The sequence below is a fragment of the Diabrotica virgifera genome, chromosome 10 (genome assembly GCF_917563875.1).
Source record: "Diabrotica virgifera virgifera chromosome 10, PGI_DIABVI_V3a".
NCBI classification, from domain to species: Eukaryota; Metazoa; Arthropoda; class Insecta; order Coleoptera; family Chrysomelidae; genus Diabrotica; species Diabrotica virgifera.
The window spans coordinates 25,121,223-25,144,225 of NC_065452.1; the positions used below are offsets into that span (position 1 = coordinate 25,121,223).

At 33.7% G+C, this 23,003-nt stretch overlaps 1 protein-coding gene across 1 annotated transcript in view; it reads right to left on the bottom strand.

Annotated features, from left to right (window-relative positions):
• Positions 1-23,003, bottom strand: part of LOC126893337 (neurogenic protein big brain) — a 175,836-nt gene that overhangs the window by 69,651 nt on the left and 83,182 nt on the right. The gene's annotated exons all lie outside the window — the stretch shown is intronic.

The window sequence follows — 23,003 nt, forward strand, 5'->3', positions numbered from 1 at the left end:
AGTAAATATGATATAAAACCAAAGACAAAAACAATTGTAATATGGTCTTTTAGATAGATAGGCTTTGGTCATTTTACGGAACTTTGGGAAAGATGTTGCAGATTTAAGTTGTAAAGGGAGATGGTTGTAAAGTTTTTTTGCGGAATATAATATAGATTTCTTTACTAACTCAGTGGATGGGATCGGTAAATAAATATCAAAGATTGAATTTCTGGTGGAGTAAATATGATTGGGCCTTGCTGGAAAGACATGAAGGTGTTTACGAATTAAACAAACCGTTTCTAGAATATATAAAGATGGAACTGTTAGAATTTCGTGATTTCTGAAGTAACTTCTGCAATGTGTAGATCTTCTGAGGCCAAACAGATATCTTATTGCTCTTTTTTGCAATTTAAAAATAATAAATATACATATAAATATAAATGTAAATAACATGTAAATATACATATACATATAAACAATAAGTAGAAGTAAAAGTAGTAGTAGTAAAGTCCAGTAAAACAGTAAAAAAAAACAAAAAATAAAATTAAATCAATTAAATGAAAGTGTGACAGCATAAAACTGTAGTAAGTACATTACAATAAAACTAGATTTAACATACACACAATCCACGTTATGCAGTGACAATACATAATAATATAATATAAACCGACATTAATCAACTAACTACAGACAATAAAAAGTCAATTAATTACATAATACAAAAGCATTGACCATGGCAAAAATTAAAAAATCTACTGAAAATATAATATTAAACATTAAACATAAGTGCTGACCGGAAAAATTGATTTTAGTCGGTTTTTAAATACTCTACTGGAAGAAGAGAATAAATCGTTGTCCAAATCATTCAGGCGACTCAAAGTTCTATCTATTGGTGAGTTAAGACCATAGTTTGTTGAATGATGAGGTACATGGAACAAGTTATTATTTCTCAGATCATGGTTTGGAATATTACAAGTTTATTAATTTTAATAAATCAGGGCAATTAATTTCACTATTTAATAGTTTATAAATAAAAGCTAGATCATTTATAATTCTACGGTCTTTTAAGGAGTGCAAATTGAGATCACTACGGATGATGGTATAGTTGTGGTTTAGTTCAATAACATTATATCCCAATCTGTACGCTGCAAATCTTAAAAACTTATTTTGAACTCTCTCGAGACAAACAACATGAACATTATAAAATGGTGACCAGACAATAGAGGAGAATTCTAATATAGATATAACCAATGATGAGTAAACAGCCTTTATTGTATTAAGGGAAAGATCAGCACAACTGCGAAGTATATAACCCAATACTTTTGAAGCCTTTGCTGTCACATAGTTAATGTGATCCACAAACGTTAAGTTTTCATCGAATATTACTCCTAAATCCTTTACTGCTTTAACATAAGAGAGCGCTTTACTGTCGATGACATAGATGATTGATATTTTTTTGTAACTTTGTGGAAGCTAATGAAATGACATTTATTAACGTTTAAAAAGAGTCTGTTTTTGTTACACCACTCAACTAAATTATTGAGATCGTTTTGAAGGAGACTACAATCTTCATGATCTTTGATAGATCTGTACATCTTTAAATAATCAGCAAATAGCAAGTACTTAGAGTGATTAAAACATTCACCTATGTCGTTAATAAATAGATTGAACAGAAGGGGCGAGCAATGAGCACCTTGTGGAACTCCAGATTTTATTTGTATTGCATCTGACATAAATGAACCCAGTTTGACTTTTTGTGTGCGACCTATTAAATAGCTAGCAAACCACTTTAAAAGCTGATCGCTGAAACCATATGCCTTAAGTTTATGTAACAGTAAGTAGTGGTCAATCCTATCAAAGGCTTTTGAAAAGTCTGTATATACACAATCTACCTGACATTTTCTTTCCAGATCTCTGATAATAGATGTTTCATAAGATAGTAAGTTTGTAGTTGTGGATTTCTTGTGCATAAAGCCGTGTTGATAATTATTTATTAATTGTTAATAAGTAAAACTAATATGGTTATAAATCAACTTACCAAGTAGGTAGTTTAGGAATGGTCGATTGTTTAGATATACCTCTGTAATTTTCTATATTTTCTTTTTCGCCAGATTTAAAAATTGGAATTAAATGGCTAGTTTTCCATTTATCAGGAAGAATGCCTAATTTCAATGATAAGTTATATAGAACAAACAATGGTTGAGTTAGACTGTAAGCACAGTTTTTCAAGAAAAAATCGGGAAGACCATCCGGTCCAGCTGTTACATTATTAGAAAGTTTTGACAAACCGTCATAAATAATTTCCGCTGTCAAAGAATCACACTTTATAGATGAATAATTATTAAATGTGTCATGATAACTTACATCCAGGGAAGAAACATAAACTTCAGAGAAGTAAACAGCAAAAAGTTCACTTATCTGATCACCATTCACAGCTTTTTTATCAGCTAGATACATTTTTTTTTTTTTTTTTTTTTTTTATTAACAAAAATCGCATCAGCCAAATTGGCTATTAGCGAAACAATAGTGGTGAACAATAATTTTTATTACATTTGTGTTTTTATATATTGTATAAAATGTTAATTGCACTTAGGAACCTCTTTAAATTTGACATATTGCACTGTAGGCCTAAAATGTCACTTAGTTTGTTTGGTATATTGTACAATATGCGCTTTGGCGTTAATGCTGCGCAATTCTCCAATAAATGTTTGATTGTTAACTTTTCTTCACAGTTGTCACATCTTGGTTCTTGTTTGTCGGAAAACACATGACTATTAGTTAATCGTGTATGACCCAATCGGAGTCGCGTTAATATTACCTGGTCTCTCCGACTTGTTGGTAATGTTGGCCAGGGTTTTATCGATTTTTCAATTTCGCGTAGCTTGGCCGATGACACTTTCCACTTTTCTTCCCGCATATACCGCACTTTACGTTTGACCGCCGCTTTCACATCCGCACTCGTAAATGTTTCCGTACACTCCGCACTATCACTAGTTGCAGCTTCTTTTGCAGCGTTGTCTGCTTCTTCATTTCCTTGAATTCCAATATGGGATGGTATCCAGAGGAATATGATAATTTTTCCATTCAGTTGAGCGGTATGAACTTCTTGTTTTATTTTGATGACCAAAGGATTAGATGGGTAGACATATTGGATTGACTGTACCGAACTTAGAGAGTCTGTGAGTATGATATATTTGGTATTACTGGACGCATTGACAGCAAGGGTGGCCTGGTATAGAGCGTATAATTCAGCAGAGTAAATAGAGTACTCTGAAGGGAGTTTGTATTTATTTGTTGATGTTGGGGTTATGACTGCAGCACCAGTGCCTTCATTTGATTTAGATGCATCGGTGTATACATGTGTATACTCCTTGTAATTGCGGAGTATATCATTGAAGGCGGATTTGATTAACTGTGGGTTTGTTGAATGTTTATCGAAAGAAATGAGGTGTGTTAGGCACTGAGGGTTCTTTATTTGCCACGGAGGAATTGAGGACAGTTTGGAAGGAAAGCATTCTGGGAACGTATAGTTTATTTGATTTAAGTAGCTTCTAATTCTTGCGTAGAAGGGTTTGGCCGTTCTTGGTTTATTTATGAAGATATTTGGGAACTTTTCTGTAAAACAATTTTGTATAGTAGGGTTTTTTGAGTTACACCTGATTTTTGCGGCGTATGCTACACTTAAATAAAGTCTTCTGTCTTCTAAGGAGGGTTCTCCAACTTCACAATACAGACTTTCGATTGGTGTTGTGCGAAAAGCTCCAGATATTATACGTAAAGCGAGATTGTGAAGACTGTCAAGTTTTTTCAGCAGCGTCTTAGCCGCTGTAGAATACACAGTAGACCCATAATCTAATTTTGATCTGATTAATGTTCTGTATAACATTAAAAGTGTTTGGCGATCCGCACCCCATTCTTTATTGGCCAGAGTTTTTAGAAGATTTAGTCGCTTGTGACAAGATAACATCAGATTTGTTATATGAAGTTTCCAGCTTAGGGTTTCTTCGAATGTCATGCCCAAGAACTTAATTGACGTTGCACGCTTTAGGTTTTTATCACATAGTCTTAGGTTGGGGATATTTGTGACGTTTCTCTTTGAAAACAGGATGAAACGAGTTTTTTCAGCGGAAAAACAGAAACCTGTTTTTTTGTGACCAGATTTCTAAGTCTTGTATAAAGTTCTGTGTATGACGAAATATATTTTGTATATTTTTACCTTTGCAGAAAACTACAAGATCATCTGCGTAGACTCGTGCCTTTACAGGCGATTTTAGGTTTTTGAGGATATCATTGATTGCCACTATGAAGAGAGTAGGACTTATAACCGAGCCTTGAGGGATACCATTTTCTGGATACATTATATCTGATGTTATGTTATTTGTCCTAACTCTGAAAGTTCTATTTTGAAGGAAATTTTTAATAAAGAATAGGCTGTGACCTCGAATGTTCCAACTATGTAATTTTTTTATTATATAGTCGTGCCAGCCTGTATCGAAAGCTCTCGATATGTCAAAGAAAACCGCTAGACATTTACCCCCTAGTGCGAATGCTTCAGAAATGTCACTCTCCAAATCTATGATATTATCTATAGTTGACCTTTGGTCTCTAAAACCACTTTGTTCTGGAATAATCAAATCTTGTCTCTCCAAGTGCCATCTTAGTCTATTGTTAATAATCTTTTCTAGTAACTTACACATGGCGCATATTAAAGATATCGGTCTGTATGACTCGGGACTTGTTTTAATACTATTAGGTTTTTGTATAGGTATTACTATGGATTCATGCCATTTTTCAGGAAATTTGTGTTGAAGCCAAATAATGTTAAACAGATCTAGAAGTTGTTTGTGAGCGCTCGCTGGAAGGTGTTTAATAAAAATACTAGGAATATCGTCCGGGCCAGCGCTAGTTTCTCTAATATTTGATAATGCTTCCGTATACTCTAATTGAGAAATGGGTAAATTTAACGGTTCATCTGTTTTAGGAGTAATGCTAATTTTCTTATTTTCTTCATGTTGTTTGTAATTAATGAAAGATTTTTTATAATTAATATTGCTGGATCGGTTTTTGTATGTGTTAGCAAGGATTTTAGCAATCTCAGTATTACTAGTAACTGCCTTTCCATTTCTCTCGAGGCTTTTGATATTCTGATTGCTGTTTAATCCAGATATTCTTCTGACTTTGTTCCACACTTCAGTCATGGGAGTGTTTGCATTTAACGTTGATACATATTGAGTCCATGACTGGCGTTTGGCATTTCTAGTTGTCTTCTTGGCTATAGCACGTTGTTTTGTATATTCAATTTTATTCTCGAGAGTCTTGTAGCGCTTGTATTTGTTAAAAGCTCTTTTGCTAGATTCAACTGCTGTTTTGCATTCATGGTTCCACCATGGGACGGGGTTGCGTTGTTTTATGTATGAAGTTTTTCCTATTGCTCTTTCTGCTGCTTCTGTGATAATGGTAACAATGTTCTTGAGGGTCTCGTCTATGTTTGAGGTGCTTTTAAATGTGGTCATACTGCTTTCGACTAAATTTGAAAAAAGATTCCAGTTAGGTTTTTTTAAATTCCATTTTGGGGTAAATGTCCGTCCACGTTGGTTTTTGTTGTTATGAATAAAAATTGGGTAGTGATCACTGTTATACAAGAAATCCAGCCTATCCCAGGTGAGCTGTGGGGTCAGACCTGGTTCGCATATCGTAAGGTCTATACATGAAGATTCACCGTTCTGTATATTAAATCTAGTGGGTCTGCCGTCGTTTAAGACTGAAAGGTTGGACTGTTCAAATATCTCTTCCAGCAATCTTCCTCTGGTATTTATAGTAGAAGAGCCCCATGAAAAGTTGTGAGCATTAAAATCGCCCAAAATAAGCCTGGGTTGGGGAATTTATTGTAAGAGTTCAGTTAATGCTTCTGAGTCTACTTGCGTTGATGAAGGTAAGTATAAGTTACAAACGTAGATATTTGGACTCGAGTTAACTTTAATGCAAATTGCTTCTAGATTAGTTTGGAGAGGAACTACTGTAGTTTCAATTGACTTTTTTACAAAGATAGCTACTCCACCACTGGCTTTATCTTGGTTAGTTCTGTTTTTGCAGTAATTTTTAAATTTTTTTAAAGCTTGTATGTTTTCATTTTTGAAATTAGTCTCCTGAAGACAAATTATATCTGGATTGTGTCTGGACAGAATTATTTGGAGCATAGGAAGGTTATTATAGAAACCGTTAATGTTCCACTGCAAAATTGATGAGAAGCCCATTTATAATAAATAAAACTGAAATTTGGGATTGTCACAGAAGTTAATGACTCTATTCTTGAGAAAACTCACTTTCAGTCTCTGATGCCTCAGTATCCGAGTAAGCCATCTGTAAATGCTTCAATAGTTTCTTTCTAATTTTTGTACATCTAGCTTTAATCGATCTTTGTTTGAAATACGGGTATATTGCTGTTAGCATTTTCACTAAAGCTTCAAATTCGCTAGTGTAGTTTTTTATGATGCTGACTGGGTCCTGTGCACCATAAACATTTTCAAATAGATCGGATATTTGATCAAAATTAAGAACAAATGAAGGGTTTTGCTCTGAGATGAATGCCTTGGTCGGTTCCATGAGTACGTGAGTTGGAGTCTTTCCCTTACTTTTCTTTGGTTTTTTAGCTGGAGCAACATTAGGTTTAACAAATGGTTCAAGACTTTGGTTTTCTGAATTAGCATCTTGCGCTAGAGGAGGTGTAACAATGTCATCCAAACTGCGTTTTGAGCTATTTTGTGTAGACTGGGTTGTATATATATTGATAATTGGTTGTGAGGTTGGAGTTTTTGAGGGGTTGGTTGAAAGTATTTCGGAAGGTGTGGGTTGCGAAGATGATTGGGAGTGGGGGTTTTGGTTATAATTTTCAGAAACTGATTCTTGGATTGTTTTGCAATTTGCTGCAGTGTGCCCTGGCCTTTTACATGAAAAACAGATTAAGGAATCTTGTGCAAAATAAATTCTATAGTTGGTGTTATCATAATTCATTAATATGGATTCAGGTATTGGGGCAAGCGGTGGTGTGATAAAGATTTGTCGTCTAAAACTATAAATGTGGTTGAATTCCGGCAAACCGGCGCTTATCTTGAGAAATGACATGGGAGACATGGGTTGAAGGCCCAATTTTTCAATTTCTTGAATTAATACAGCATGCGGTATGGAGGGACAAGCGTTTGACAGAATTAGCCTTTGTGATGGAGTGATTAGTTTGCGTGCTTGGACTTTTTGGTTATTAATTTCTATGGATCCTCCATAATTATTCATGAAATTTTCAACAACATTTTTGTTTGCAAGGTACATACACACTCTGTTATTAGAAAGCCTTGAGGAAAATAGGATATTTTTGGGCTCGATCAACTTTCCTAGTGAAATCAGATAATCTTGAAGTTTAAGGTTTTCAATGGATGGGAATACAATGGCTTGTTCTTTTGTTGGAAATTGTTGTTCAATCAAAGCAGTAGAATAAGTTTTAGTAGTGTTTTCCATTTGGGCGCTCCTGTAGTCAGAAGTCCCGGCAGTCGGATTTGACATATTTTATTTATTATTCAAAACTAAGTAAATCCTGAAATACGGACCTGTCTTACAACAGGTGATTTTATCATGTCGTTATAGATAACGAATAAACGTGTTTAGGGTTTTTTTTGTATCAAACCGACTTCTGATAAATAATAAATTCCAGTGAAATAACTTGGCTTTATATAATTTTAAAGAGTACTTACGTACAATAATTGAACGCACTATAATACACTTATATATGCGAAAATAAAAATTTTTTACTCATTAGCTACTATCTAAATAACTATTTTGTTTGGAGCTGACAAATACGCACCAACTAGTATACCTGCCAGGACCGAACTCCAGCTAGATACATATTAGGAACAACATATAGCTTATTTTTTCGGCTAAAAAATCTCCAAAATGACCTGGGATCGGTATTAAAATTATTTTCAAGGTCTTTTTTGTAATTCACAAAACATTCTTTAGATAAAATATTACACTGACTACGTAACTTTGAAAATTCTATGTAATAACAGCGATTGCCAGTATTCTTGTAATTTTTGTGAGCTATTTTCTTTTGGATGAATAAATTTCTTAACTCAGCATTGAACCACTTTGGGAAAGTTGATACCTTACTTTTCTTTTTGGGTACAAAAATATTTAATGCCATACTCAGAATATGATAGAAATTGTGTACTGCAGTATTTATGTCATTTAAATTTAAATACTTGTGCCAATTGATAGGTCCCAAATAATTCTGTAAGCTAATATAATCAGCGTTTCTGAAATCATAGTAAAATTCTTGGCACAGTAAATTATTTGTAATGTCCGATATAGGTAAATCAAAGGAGTATGGTTTGTGATGGGTAGATTCAGAAAAAATAGGATCTATTGCAGATGAAACTAGAATACTTCTATTGCAGATGAAACTAGAATACTATCCACATTCGAAAATAGTAGATCTAAAAACTTATTATTAGAGTTAGGAATAGTAATATGTTGTTTAAAATCAAGAAAAGCATAACATTGTGCTACACTAGAAATGTTTTCATTCATCTGAGATGGTGATATATTATTTAAATCGGGAGTTATGTTAGGCAAGTTAAAATCACCAAAAATATAAAAGCTGCACTTATTATACTGAATTCTCAAATCTTCAATCGTTTCAACATGTGATAGATAGCAATTATTTGGACTGTTAGGAGGAATATACACTCCACCAATGATAAAATTAAAATTTGAAACAGAACAAGATATAAATAACTGCTATAAATAGTGTAACGATTGACTAAAATAAGAGACACATCGATCTTACCGTTCAAAAATTATGACGAATACAAATTTCTGTAAAAATTAACAACTCGTCCGGTATATTATTAGACAATGGGAGTAGACACTTTTTAATGGTCATTTGTTATTCCCCATAGAGGCCTGCATACGAGGTAGGAGTATGTACAGTTCCTCATGACTCACCCTGTATAGATAGATAGAACTTATAGAATGTATATTCTGATTGTTAAATAAATGATTAAAAACAATTTTTGTCAGGGAGTTCTGAAACTCCCTGTAAATTTACTTTTGTTGTGTATAATATGTCAACCGTCAACCTTCCTGTTATAAATATTTACATCTCGTATTATTTTTTTATTTTTCTGTTTATGTCATCAAAATTCAAATTAATAAATTTCTCACACTAAACGTTGTAGATGATCCACATATGTTATCCATATGAGTGTACTTTCACTTTTTCTGGCTGTTTTTCTAATAACAAAAATATCGGTAACATCTTTTTGCTTAACATATGTTAAGTTTGATGGCTTTTTGTGAAGTTTATTTTTGTAGTCTTATTTGTTCTTTGCCTTGTAATGTAATACACATATTTTTGGGAAAAAAGTTAAATGGTTCTGGATTTATTTAAAAAATCGCGCTGAAATCTAATATGGTAAGAATTTTTAAATTTTTAAAAGAATTTAATTTAAAGTGTCACGGCAGCTATTATTGGCCATTGACATTGGTACAAAATTTATTAAAATATTTTTACATACATATTATACAATATGTTTATATACAATACAAGTTTTTTAGGAAACCAATTATGGCACTGTACGGTGCACATATTCTAAGGTGCCGGTGGGGGATGGCGTCTATGCGCAGTATTATAGTCGGTGTATGAGAAAGTATTCGAAATAATGAAATAACAGATTTTATATTACTTGATATTTCATTATTTCGAATACGTTCTCTTCTCTGTAAATTCTTAAGAATATTTCCTCTTCTGCCCCCATTGGTGATGAGATAAAGTTTTTAACATATTGATTCTATTTAGGCAGTTTGTTATTGTGTTTTATATCTGATCTCTCCATGTAAGTCTTATCGAATATTACTAGATACTAACAATTTGTGTTTATCAGCCACTTGAAGAGGAGATCCCTTTAGGTGAAAAAGAGGAGGGTGGGTGTGATGTCTTCTAGTGAAGTGTATAACTTTAGATTTTTCAGATGACAATTTGACTCCAATTTTACGGGACCAATTATGAAAATTGTTAAAAATATTTTTGAGTAGGAAGCATATTTATGCTCCTTGTAAGCCTGAAAGAATCGATTGCAATTTACAATTTATCTCTAGAGAAACTGTTTGAGCAAGTGCAGTCGTTTAAAATATCGCTCTCGGAGACAAACAAGTTGAATAACTTGTGAACTACGTATTTGGTCAATCTAGTTGAAATTTAGCACACTTTAATAACTCATTAATTGCCATAATTTCAAGTTGTCATATTACACGTGCTTATGCAGAAAGCAAAGTTATTAAAATTTATAAAATAATGCAAAAATAATGCCTTTTTGCAATTATCTCGATCAATTGTTTATGCATTTTAAGTTTACTATTATAGCTGAATACATGTGATATTGTCCCTATCATCATGATGCCCAAAATTAAAGTTTTCGGTGCATTTTTGGAAAAGTTATTAATAATTTTCAAAAAATTGTGGGAGGTGACTCATATTTTTTTCAGAAATTGCTTGGAATTAACTCATATGATAATAATTAAGTTATCCTCCCACTCAAAAAGGTCCGGAACATTGTTTAAATAATCAAAATGTCAAAAAATGAAGGAAAAATTAGATTTTTTTCTTCGTTTTTTGATTATAACTTTAAAAGTATTCACTTTCGAGAAAAGTTGCATCAACATAAAAGTTGCGTAATTAAATTTCCTACAATATAGGATTAGTTAAAAATGTTAAAAATTGTCACCCTTGTTGCAAAATAGCAATAATTGCGAAAAAAAACCATAAAAAACAAGTATTCGCATTTTACGTTTTTCATCCATTTATGCTACACATAGGACCTTCATATTTTATCCAGAAAAACTCTATAATATAGTAAAACAATACTGTAAATTTTATTAAGATCGGTTTAATAGATTTGGCAAAATAATTTTTGCAATCCAACTTTCGCAAAAAAAATTCATTTTTTCAAAATGTATAACTAAAAATAAAGCAGATAGCAAGTTGAATTTTTTTTACATATAGAAGAATACTGTACCTTTCATTTGCAATTTGCAAAATTAAACCCGGTTAACTACCACGGCGTCAGGAATTTTTTAAATAAATATTAATTTTTGGTGCTACGCGCAGGACAGCGGTGTTCGATTCACATTAATTTTTGGTGCTACGCGCAGGACAGCGGTGTTCGATTCACACAAGTTGATTTCCACCATAATTTCCTCCAATCTTTATCTTCTTCTTCTTCTTCTTTTATATAGGCAGTACTGCCTGTTTTTCTTCAACGGTGCCTTTCATTCTGCCCCTAAGTTGTCATTCCACCTTTTCCTTGGGCGTCCTATACTTCTCCTGCCTAACGGTGACTTGTCCCTGGCTATTCTTACTATCCTTGATTCAGACATCCTGCTTATGTGCTCATTCCACTCTTCTTTTCTGTTCTTTACCCAGGTATTTATATTGTCTACCCCACACATGCGTCGGATTTCCTCACTTCTTACCCTATCCTGTAGTCCTTTTCCAGCAATCCTTCTTAAGATCTTCATTTCGTTGAATGTCTTTATCTAATATATTATTTTCTTACTCTATATTTTGTTGTATTTTAATATTTTAATTCCACAAAAATTAAACTAATTTGATTATTTTTTGTGAAATATTGTTTAAACCATTGCATATGTTTAAAAATAATAAACTTTTATACTCTAAGTTAAAATATATGAACAAAGAAAGGTTTTGACAAAAAAATGGTTATTTCAAAGGAGAGTATGTGTTTTCATTTTGCAATAAACAAATTTATTTATTTATATCGAAATGTACTAAAAATTAAAATTTACCAATCATTATCAAAGGTCATTGGAATGCCCAATCAGAGCAAACGTATCCGCTGTCCTGCGCGTAGCACCAAAAATTAATGTTTATTAAAAAAAATCCTGACGTCGTGGTAGTTAACCGATTTCAATTTTGCAAATTGGAAATGAAAGGTACAGTATTCTTCTATATTATGTAAAAAAAGTCAAGTGGCTGTCAAGTGCTATTTTCAGTCCTGCAACATCATCATTCTCTTTGCCTTATCCCTATGCGGGGTCGACTTCCCTAATTGCATTCTCCACACAATTCTATCTTGGGTCATATCAATGTTAATCCCCTTTACCAACATGTCCTGCCTTATCGTCTCGTCTCCCCCAGGTCTTCTTTGGTCTTCCTCTCCTACTCCTTCCAGGAATCTGCACTTCAGCTATTCTTCATATTGGGTGATTAACGTCTCGACGTTGAACGTGACCAAACCATCTTAACCTATGCTCTCTCATTTTGGCATCAATTGGTGCCACACCTAGACTTCCCCTAATATACTCATTTCTAATTTTATCCTTCTTTGTCACTCCACTCATCCATCTAAGCATTCTCATTTCCGCCACATGCATTCGTTGTTCCTCTTTCTTCTTCACTGCCCAACATTCCGTTCCGTATATCATAACCGGTCTTATGGCTGTTTTATAGAATTTTCCCTTCAGCTTCATTGGAATTTCTCTGTCACACAACACACCACTCGCTTCTTTCCACTTCATCCATCCAGCCCTAATTCTACTGCATGCATCTCCATCTATTTCTCCATTACTCTGTAATACCGATCCCAGGTACTTAAAACTATTGCTTTTTATAATCAGTTCACCATCCAAAGATACCATTTTATTTGTAGTAACTCCATCTTTAAATGAACATTCCAAACATTCTGTTTTTGTCCTACTAAGTTTTAAACCTTTTTCCTCCAGAGCTTGCCTCCACTGTTCCAGTTTTTGTTCTAAGTCTCCTTCACTATTTCCCACTAACACGACATCATCAGCATACATTAAGCACCATGGAATGTTACCCTGTAGTTTCGCTGTTATCTGGTCCAAAACTAATGAGAATAAATACGGACTAAGCACAGAGCCTTGGTGCAATCCTACTTTTACATGAAATTTATCAGTCTCTCCCACACCAGTCCTAACACTAGTCGTTACTCCCTCATACATATCCCTCACAATCTTTACCTATTCACCAGGGACTCCTTTCTTATTGAGTGCCCACCACAGAATCTCTCGAGGAACTCTATCATATGCTTTCTCAAGATCCATGAATGCCATATGAGCGTTTGTTTCTTCTTTACTCCTGTATTTTTCCATCAACTGCCTTATAATGAAAATTGCATCTGTTGTTGATCTGCCCTGCATAAAGCCAAATTGATTCTCGGATATTTCGGTCTCTTCACGTATCCGTCTATCAATTACTCTTTCCCATATTTTCATGGTGTGGCTAAACAGTTTTATAGCCCTGTAGTTTGTACATTGTTGTATATCTCCCTTGTTTTTGTAAACCGGTACCAGTATACTGCTTCTCCATTCGTCTGGCATTTGTCCAACTTCCATAATTCTATTATCCTGCAACATTTTGAAAAAAATGAAATTTTTTTGCAAAAGCTGGATTGCAAAATTTATTTTGCAAAATCTATTAAACCGATCTTAATGAAATTCACGGTATTGTTTTACTAAATCATTAATTTTTTCTGGGTGAAATATGAAGGTCCTAAGTGTAGCACAAATGGTTGAAAAATGTAAAATGCGAATACTTGTTTTTTATGGTTTTTTCGCAATTATTGCTATTTTGCAACAAGGGTGACAAATTTTAAAATTTTTAACTAATCCTATATTGTAGGAAATTACGCAACTTTTATGTCAGTGCAACTTTTCTCGGAAATGGATACTTTTAAAGTTATAATCAAAAACGAAGAAAAGAATCGAATTTTTCCTTCATTTTTTGACATTTTGGTTATTTAAACAATGTTCCGGACCTTTTTGAGTGGGAGGATAACTCAATTATTATTATATTAGTTTTTCCAAACAATTTCTGCAAAAAAAAGTTGAGAGTCACCTACGAGTCTATTTTACCATTTTTCTCTATCTTGATTAACTCAAGAACTATTCTATAAGACTTACGCCCGATTTCATAATGACAACCTAAAGGGTCGTTTAAACACAGCGATAAATCAAACAACTTATCAAGGTCAATCGAGTTGTTGCAACTTATCATTGTGTGTAAACGGTGCATCGCACAACTTATCAAAGTTGGAGTTGGGTTGAAGGTGGTATCGCATTGAATCGCAGCGTCTAAACAGCGTTTCAACTTGTCATCACAACTAGTTGCTGTGACTTATCGTTGTGTTTAAACGACGCTTAAAGTTCAATTTAACGAATGTTCACTTTAGGCTAAAGTACTCTTAAGTGTCACACCCGGTTTCATAACACTTACAGCTCTTTTCATTAAAAACAAAGTAAACGTAAGCGTTTAAATTTCTTACTATACATATATCTGTGGCTTGGGGCTAAAAGAGATAATGTCAAAATCTTTACATTTGAGAAAACTGCAAAACTGTATTTTTTGCCAAAAATACTTTTTCCACCTACCTCTACCGAAAGTATACTTTTCCGGACCTGATTGTAGGGAGCAAAGTTGTACTTTTCCTCCCTAGGGAGGAAAATATTTTTCCTCCCTAGGGAGGAAAAGTAAAAGTGACGTCATGGTATTTCATTTATGAAATGTAACTTATTGACGCCCTGTACAATATCTATTTTCTATTACGTCAGTTTCTATACATTTTAACGTTTATTTATAAAACACTCTGTATTTTGCAGAATGGTAAAAAACAGTAAATTGTTATTTTGATTTAACAATGTTTACATTATTAATTTGACTTATATTTGACAGTTGACAGTTATATTGTACGTACTTGTTAGTTTTAGTTCTAATAAATTTTGTTGGTTAGTTACATAAATAAATTAAGTAAAAATGAAAACATGACTTGTTATTTGAGGAAGGTGGAAAAACCATATGTATAACATGGGAGTAAAGTGCCTTTTCCTCCCTTGAATGATTACTGCCCTCCGCTACGCGTCGGGCAGTAAACTTCATTCTCGGGAGGAAAAGTAGCACTTTCCTCCCTTGTTATACAAATAGCTATTAAATACAGTTTCAATGTTGTGTAGGCCCCTTAGTTACCAAATTTGTTGCATACATTTTTTTATTTGTATTTATTTTGTATTGTGACATTGGCCGTTAGAGCAAAAATTATAGCAAACATAGTGGCTTTATTTTGAGTTTGTTATATGTAGCAATAGTCAATTGTAGACAGCTATGACAAATAATATTAAAATTAATAGTAGTAGTCTAAGCAATAAAGCACTAAACCTCCGAAAAAAAAATGACAACACGGATCTTAATAATTCTTTTTTCGTTCGATTCGTGAATGCGCCAGGAAACTTTGTGAACCCTAGCCATGAGATGATATTGAAAAACTGCATACAAAAATGCATTCTTAAGCGCATCTCAAACAGACAATAAAAAAATTCAAAACTCATCAACTAGCAGCGGAAATGAGTTCAATTTTGTTACTCTGAGGTTTTTTTGGGGTCGTTGAAAACGAATATGACGTCGTAAGTGATCTCCGGAGTACCTGGTGCCAAGGGTACCTACTGTTTACCTCGTCATTAAAATTCATTAAAAAATTAGTCAAAATCATTACTCGGGGGGATTTTAGGGTCACTAACGACGAATGACATCGGAAGTGATCTACGGAGTACCTGGTGTCCAGGGCACCTACTGTTATCTCGTCTTGTGGAGTTTTCGGCAAAAAATTTATTAAAAAACTAGTCAAAAATCATTAGTCGGGGGATTTTTGGGGTCGCTAACGACGAATAAGACATCGGAAGTGATCTCAGGAATACCTGGTGCCCAGGGTACCTACTGTTTATCTCGTCTTCGGGAGTTTTCGGCAAATTCATTAAAAAAATAGTCGAAAATAATTACTCATTGGGTTTTTGGGGTCGATGACGACGAATTTCACATCGGAAGTAATCTCTGGAGTACTTCAGGGTACCTAGGTACTGGTTATCTCGTGACTAATGATTTTTGACTAATTTTTTAATGAATTTGCCGAAAACTTCGGAAGACGCGGTAAACAGTAGGTACACTGGGCATCAGGTACTCCGGAGATCACTTCCGATGTCATATTCGTCGTCAGAACCCCAAAAACCCCCCGAGTAATGAATTTTGACTAATTTTTTAATGAATTTGCCGAAAACTCCAGAAAACGAAGTAAACAGTAGGTACCCTGGGTACCAAGTATTCCGTAGATCACTTCCAATGTCATATTCGTCGTCAGCGACCCAAAAACCCCCGAGTAATGATATTTGACTAATTTTTTAATGAATTTGCCGAAAACTTCAGAAGACGAGGTACCCTGGGCACTAGATATTCCGGAGATCACTTCCGATGTCATATTCGTCGTTGGGGACCCCAAAAACCCCCCAAGTAATGATTTTTGACTAATTTTTTAATAAATTTTTTGCCGAAAACTCCACAAGACGGGGTAAACAGTAGGTTCTCTGGGCACCAGGTTCTCCGTAGATCACTTCCGATGTCATATTCTTCGTTAGTGACCCTAAAAACCCCCGAGTAATGATTTTTAAATAATTTTTTAATGAATTTTAATGACGAGGTAAACTAAACAGTAGGTACCCTGGGCACCAGGTACTCCGGAGATCACTTATGACGTCCTATTCCGCCTATTCGTTTTCAGCGACCCCAAAAACCCCAGAGTAACAAAATTAAACTCATTTCCGCCGATAATTGATGAGTTCTGAATTTTTTTTATTGTCTGTTTGAGATGCACTTTAAGAATGCATTTTTTGTATGCAGTTTTTCAATATTATATCATGGCTCGGGGTCACAAAGTTTCCTGGCGCATTCACGAATCGAATGCAAAAAGAATTATTAAGATCCGTCTTGTCGTTTTGTTTTCGGAGGTAAGGCTGATTTTAGTGCTTTATTGCTTCGAATACTATAGGAAGATAAAAGGCCGCTTATTATCCATATAATAGACGTATATATAAATACATAGAACATAATATTATTATATACAATATTATTATACAATTATACATACGGTGGAACCTCGTTAAGTCGGATTAATCGGGACCGCGGCCGATCCGGGTTATCGACAATCCGGGTTAGCCGGAGAAAATGGTAAAAATTAATAAAATACGGTAGGTATACTTACATATAAACTCCGTTATAATTGAAATAACATGAAATATATGTGCACACTACACATCTAAATTATGTATCAATTACGCCTTTATCAATTCTACCTAATGCTTCTATTTTTTTTAGTTTCTTTTCCATTGTCACTATATTTTTACGTTTTGTTGTCATTACGTAGACAAAAAACACGCAAACACAAAATCTAAATAGATTTGTGAACGATTACAGAACGGAAGCGAGCAATACGACTGTACTACACACAATACGGTCTCAATCGCAACGACGTTATGTTATTTAAATAACAGTGAAGACTAAGACCATTGTTTAAAAAAGAATTTTTTAATAGTTTTTAGTCTTTTTTAAACAATGCTAAGACAGTTTGAAATAAATAAAGGATACTACAGGTTTCCGATAACACGACAAGGAACGTCGTGTGCCATGAGTCTTTTTACTATCGTATATGTAGTTCAAATTACACAAATACCCATTATCTCTCAAATATCATATTACATACATTTTTATTGTTGAAATGTTTGTCTGACAAAAATCGGTCCGGGTTATCGGGGGCCGACTTATCGGGGTTCCACTGTATTTATATACAATTTACATACAATATATTTTATAGATCTACTATGGTATTATCCCGCAAGACTATTATCAGAATTTTGAGGTTAAAATTTTAGAAGTGAACTTTACATCGACGAACTATTTCATGGCCAAAGAGAAGCTAGTATATCCGTAGAAAGCCAAACGGGAGATGTAGGCCCAGATATAACTAAATCAGAGGTCAGTCAGGCATTAAACTCAATGAAAATCAATAAATCTGCTGATCCAGATGAATTACCAAGCAAGCTATTAAGTTGTTCAACGAGAAAAATTATAGTAGAACTGTTCAACGCTATCTATACCTACTACGGGAATCATCCCTAGAGAAATGTTGACATCAGCATTTGTGTGTTTGCCAAAATAAGTGAATGCCAAAGAGTGCAGTGGTGACTATCGAACCATAAGCTTAATGTCACATACCTTGAAAATTCTGTTGAAAATTATCCACGCCATAATACACTCTAAACTGGAGCTGGATATTAGTGACACTCAAAATGGGTTCCGCAATGGTATGGGTACCAGAGAGACATTATTCTTCTTCAACGTGCTGACACAGAGATGTTTTTGTTTGGATGTTAACCGTCCTCTTTACTCGTCTGTTTTATAGACTACAATAAAGCGTTTGATAAAGTAAAACATGATCGACTCATGGAAATTCTATAAAATAAAAACCTAGATAAAAGATATTTAAGGCTAATAACACACCTCTATTACAATCAGCGAGCAATAGTAAGAATTGAAAAAGAAACATCTGAAGAAACGGAAATAAAGAGAGGAGTCGGGCTAGGCTGCATACTATCACCTCTATTATTTAACGCTTATTCTGAAGAGGTAATTCGAGAAACTCTGGAAGATGAAACACTCGACATAAGAGTAAATGGAGTCTTAGTTAACAACATCAGACATGCAGATGATACAGTAATAATGGCCGATAGTTTACAAGACCTGGAAAGACTCGTGAGTAAAATAGTAAGGTGTAGTAGGGAGTACGGACTCTCTCTCAACATCAAAAAGGCGAAGTTTATGTAAATTAGTAAAAACAACCATAATACTAACGAAATCTTGATAGTAGAGGGCCAGCAGATCGAAAGAGTAAAAAGTACTCTTACCTAGGAACACTTAACAGAAAATAATGACTACACTGCAGAAATCAAAGTCATAATCGAAAAAGCACGTTCTAATTTTATGAAAATGAAAAAGGTCCTATGTAGCAAAGATTTAACATTAGCTCTTAAAGTACGTAACAAAATATTACGTATACAGTGTACTATACTATGGAGTGGAATCATGGACGTTAAATCTAGAGATAATCAGACGACTTAACGCCTTTGAAATGTGAACCTATAGAAGAATTATGAGGGTTTCCTGAGTAGATAGAGTTACGAACAATGAAGTACTGAGAAGAATAGGTAAAGAGAAGGAAGTTAAACTTACAATTAAAGAAATAAAGCTACAGTATCTTGCGACATGTGATGAGGGGCAAGAAGTATGGCATCATGCGACTCATAATGCAAGGAAAGATAAATGGCAGAAGAAGCATCGGAAGAAGACGAATTTCATGGCTGAAGAACCTGAGAGAATGGTTTGGATGCAGACCAAAACTATTTAGAGCTACTGCCTCAAAAACTAAAATAGCTATGATGATTGCCAACTTCCGCAGCGGAGATGGCACCTAAAGATGAACTTTAAAGTGAGGTTGTAGTATTATGAAACTGAAATTTACACTTTAAAGTCAGCTTTAATTTATTGTTAATTTTAAATTGATTATGAAATCGGGTGTAAGATTTTTTGAACACCCAGTATAAAGCGAGCATTCAATCTTTAAATATTTTAAATGTTCCGTGGTGAATTATCCCTCGATAATTTGCTAGTAATCCAAACTTCCCTTAAGTTAAATTTATCCACTGCACTTGATCACGTCCCCTCTTTCTATTAGAATTCACTTGTTCGCTTATGATCCATGTCATGGTCATTTTAAATTGAATCGGTCTGTACACTTACCTCCCTCTATTGGCCTCGATTAAATTAATATAGGGGGTATTATCCTATGTTTCGCCGAGTCACCTTTCAGGGGCTTTTGGGTGAGTTGATCCCTACTAAACACTTTAAAAATTGTACGAATAATGATGAATCGCTGATGTATCTAGGCCTAGGGAGTTAATGAAGCGAATTCAGTTTAAAAGGTTTTATGGGGGATTTTACATATACAGTCACGGAAGAAAAAAGCTGAAAAATCTTATACAGGATATTTTGAGGGTTCTAAAACGTAGACAGAGTGTTTGGTAATGAATAAGCAATAGCTCAACCTTAGATTCCTGAACTTAAGATAGGTCGATTTAAGCTAACTGACTTTAGTACGAAAGTTGATAATAACCGAAATACATATCATTGGAGTTATACTCGAAAAATAAACTTAAAACCATAATAATTTCCAAAAATGTGTCGCAAATTCCTTCAAATGGAATTTGCGATGTAATGACATATATTATATGAGAACGTGCACAATTATTATGGTTTTAAGTTTATTTTTCGGGTGTAACTACAATGATATTATGCAAAAAATTATGTTGCATCGCAGATTTAAAATCCGTTTATTTCGAAAACGGTTGAGTTTAGAGAGATAAATGTAGTACTATATCTTTTTAAGTAAAAATGTTAAGAGAATAAAAGTTTTGATTCAAAAACTATGTAGAGTGGGGGATAAAAAAAATTAACGTATTAAATGAGCGCGCGAAAGACGTATGTGGCGCCCTCTGGGTATTACATAATTTTTGGTGGCGAATTTAGATTTCTCGCCCTAAAAAACCCCGCTTACCAAATTTTGTGTTGTTATCCCATGCCTGTCAGGAAATATTCAAGAAATAAAATAAAAGTTTAACTTTGACACCTTGTATTTCGGTTATTATCAACTTTCGTACTAAAGTAAGTTAGCAAATAAAAAATTCAAAAATAAATGCGTAATAAAACACAATTCGCATAATGTAAACTGTTTTACTTTTTTTCCCACATCCGCACATTTTGCATGGCACCATGAACGACATGTCTCGACACCGAATCCATATTTCTTTTGATTTAGATAGGGAGTACAGTTCATTACAATACAAACAATCGACATCAGAGTTGTCATCTTTAAGATCATTCCAGAATTCCTCTTCTTCTTCTTCACTGCTATTTTTTTCTACTAAAACTTTCTTCTTGACCCTTCTTGCCAGTTTTTTTTTCTTTATTAAATTGCTTTTTCTTCTTACTTCTGTCGGAGCTCAAATCAGGTCTGGAGTAGAATTGAACAAACCGGTTTTCCCACGTTTTCAGTTTTTTTTTTCATTTTGTGGTTTACAGGAGCCTACTGGAAGCGGTGACAATTTTATAATACTGGTCCTTATTTTTTGTACAAATGAAGGCCCAGGCACATTAGCTTCTAGCATGTTAATTTCAGATTTCTAAGATATTTCATCATTAGTATTTTCGGAATAAATAATGGATGCTTCTAAGCACTCTTTTTCTGGACTTTCTATGATGGCATACCTATGCCATCATTGGATACCCCGAAGTGGGCCATCATAGGCAAAAATCGGCATTTTATTAAAACAAGACAACAAATCTTAAATGAAAAGTCATCAATTGTCATAATAAGTGGGCTGCGTTCCAAAATACACTCGCTATGACATCATACGCACTATACCATCATAGGCGACTTTCCCCTATATGAAAATCCGTGAGGACAGGTTTTTTAGAGGAATTTTAGAGAAAATGGTTCAAATAAAAGTTGTAGATCATAAAAAGTTCTTCGATTTTAAGAGTTTCCAAATTAAAATATATTCATACGAAAGTTATGATCTAAAACTGTTAGTTGGACAAATTTTCTCTAATTTCTCTAAAAAAAAAGGATTTGTCATCAGATATCCCTCATATATCATTTAAAACCTTTAAATATGTGTAGAATATTTTTACGTGAAGATTTTTTCACAGATAGACTGGTGTATACGTTGAAATAATCACCAAAAAGTTAAAGATGGCCTTCCAAATACGAACCTATAACCTATCTATTTAATTTAAAACAGTCCTTATTAAAAGGATACCATTAGTTGGTCGTATCTAAGAAAACAGCTCATTGGCGTATTTAAAGGACCAGTTGCTTTACCAAAACCTGTGGCGTGCAGCATGGAGAAGGAAAAATGAATTTAAAAAAAAACACGTTATAAATAATATATTATGCTAAATAAATATTAAATTTAAGATTTGGTGGAAATAATTTTCTGTGATATTCTGGAAAATATTCTCCCATTCTTTAATTACTGTATCCCTTGCTTGATAATTGTGCTCGCGGAAAATGAGTCTACAACCTCAAACTTTTCTTTTACGATGATCCAATAAGTACCAAAAAGACTTGATATTAGTATTTAAATTAAGAACTTCAAATTGAGGCGGTCTAAAAAAATTGAAAGCCTGCACTCAACGAAAAAGGTACGTAATATTAATAAAAATGTTAATTCAGACAACAAAAGCAAAACTTAAAATTTGTCATTTATCCAATTCTTGGTTTTATTGGAACAACAAAGCGATGTTCATCAATTCATTATTTTCGTTAGTTGATTCAATGTATTACGTTTATTGAATGGATGAACATCCATTTATTAATATTACGAACACTGTGCACTGAGCCAACGAACAGTATTCATTGAAACAAGAACGTCGTTAAATTGACCGACGAAAACTATTTGTTGTATCAATAACAGTGTTATTTCTCCTAATGTATTTCGTTTATTCCTACAATTATTTCCGTTTATTCTTACAATTAATTCCGTTCATTCCCACAATAAATACGGTTATTCTTACAAGCAATTCTATTCATCCCTACAATCAGTTTCGTTCATTCCTACTATGAACGTATTTTATATTTATAATAATTACTGAATGCATTAGCTCAATGTATGATATTAATTGATTAATATTAATTTTGCAAATCCCCCTTTTTTGTCCTAAACCTAATGGACTTTACACTGTGTGATTTCTCACATGATTTAACTTATACAGTGCGCTGGAAAAAGTGTTGCCCCCTTACTAACTTATTTATTTTTAGCATATAAGCAAAACGCTCGGATAGGTCGATTTTTAAAATAATCAAAGTATATTATAACATCAATGTTTCGAACTTTACTTGATCCCTCTTCAGGTAACAGCCACAACTTTGTTTTTTTTTTAATGGGAAAGTACATCATCTGACAGCTCATTTAAAAGCGTTTGAAATAGTGATTCCAAAAATGTATAACACTTTAATCCTTTTGGAGAGCGCGGGTGCAAAATTTCGATCGAATTCTTT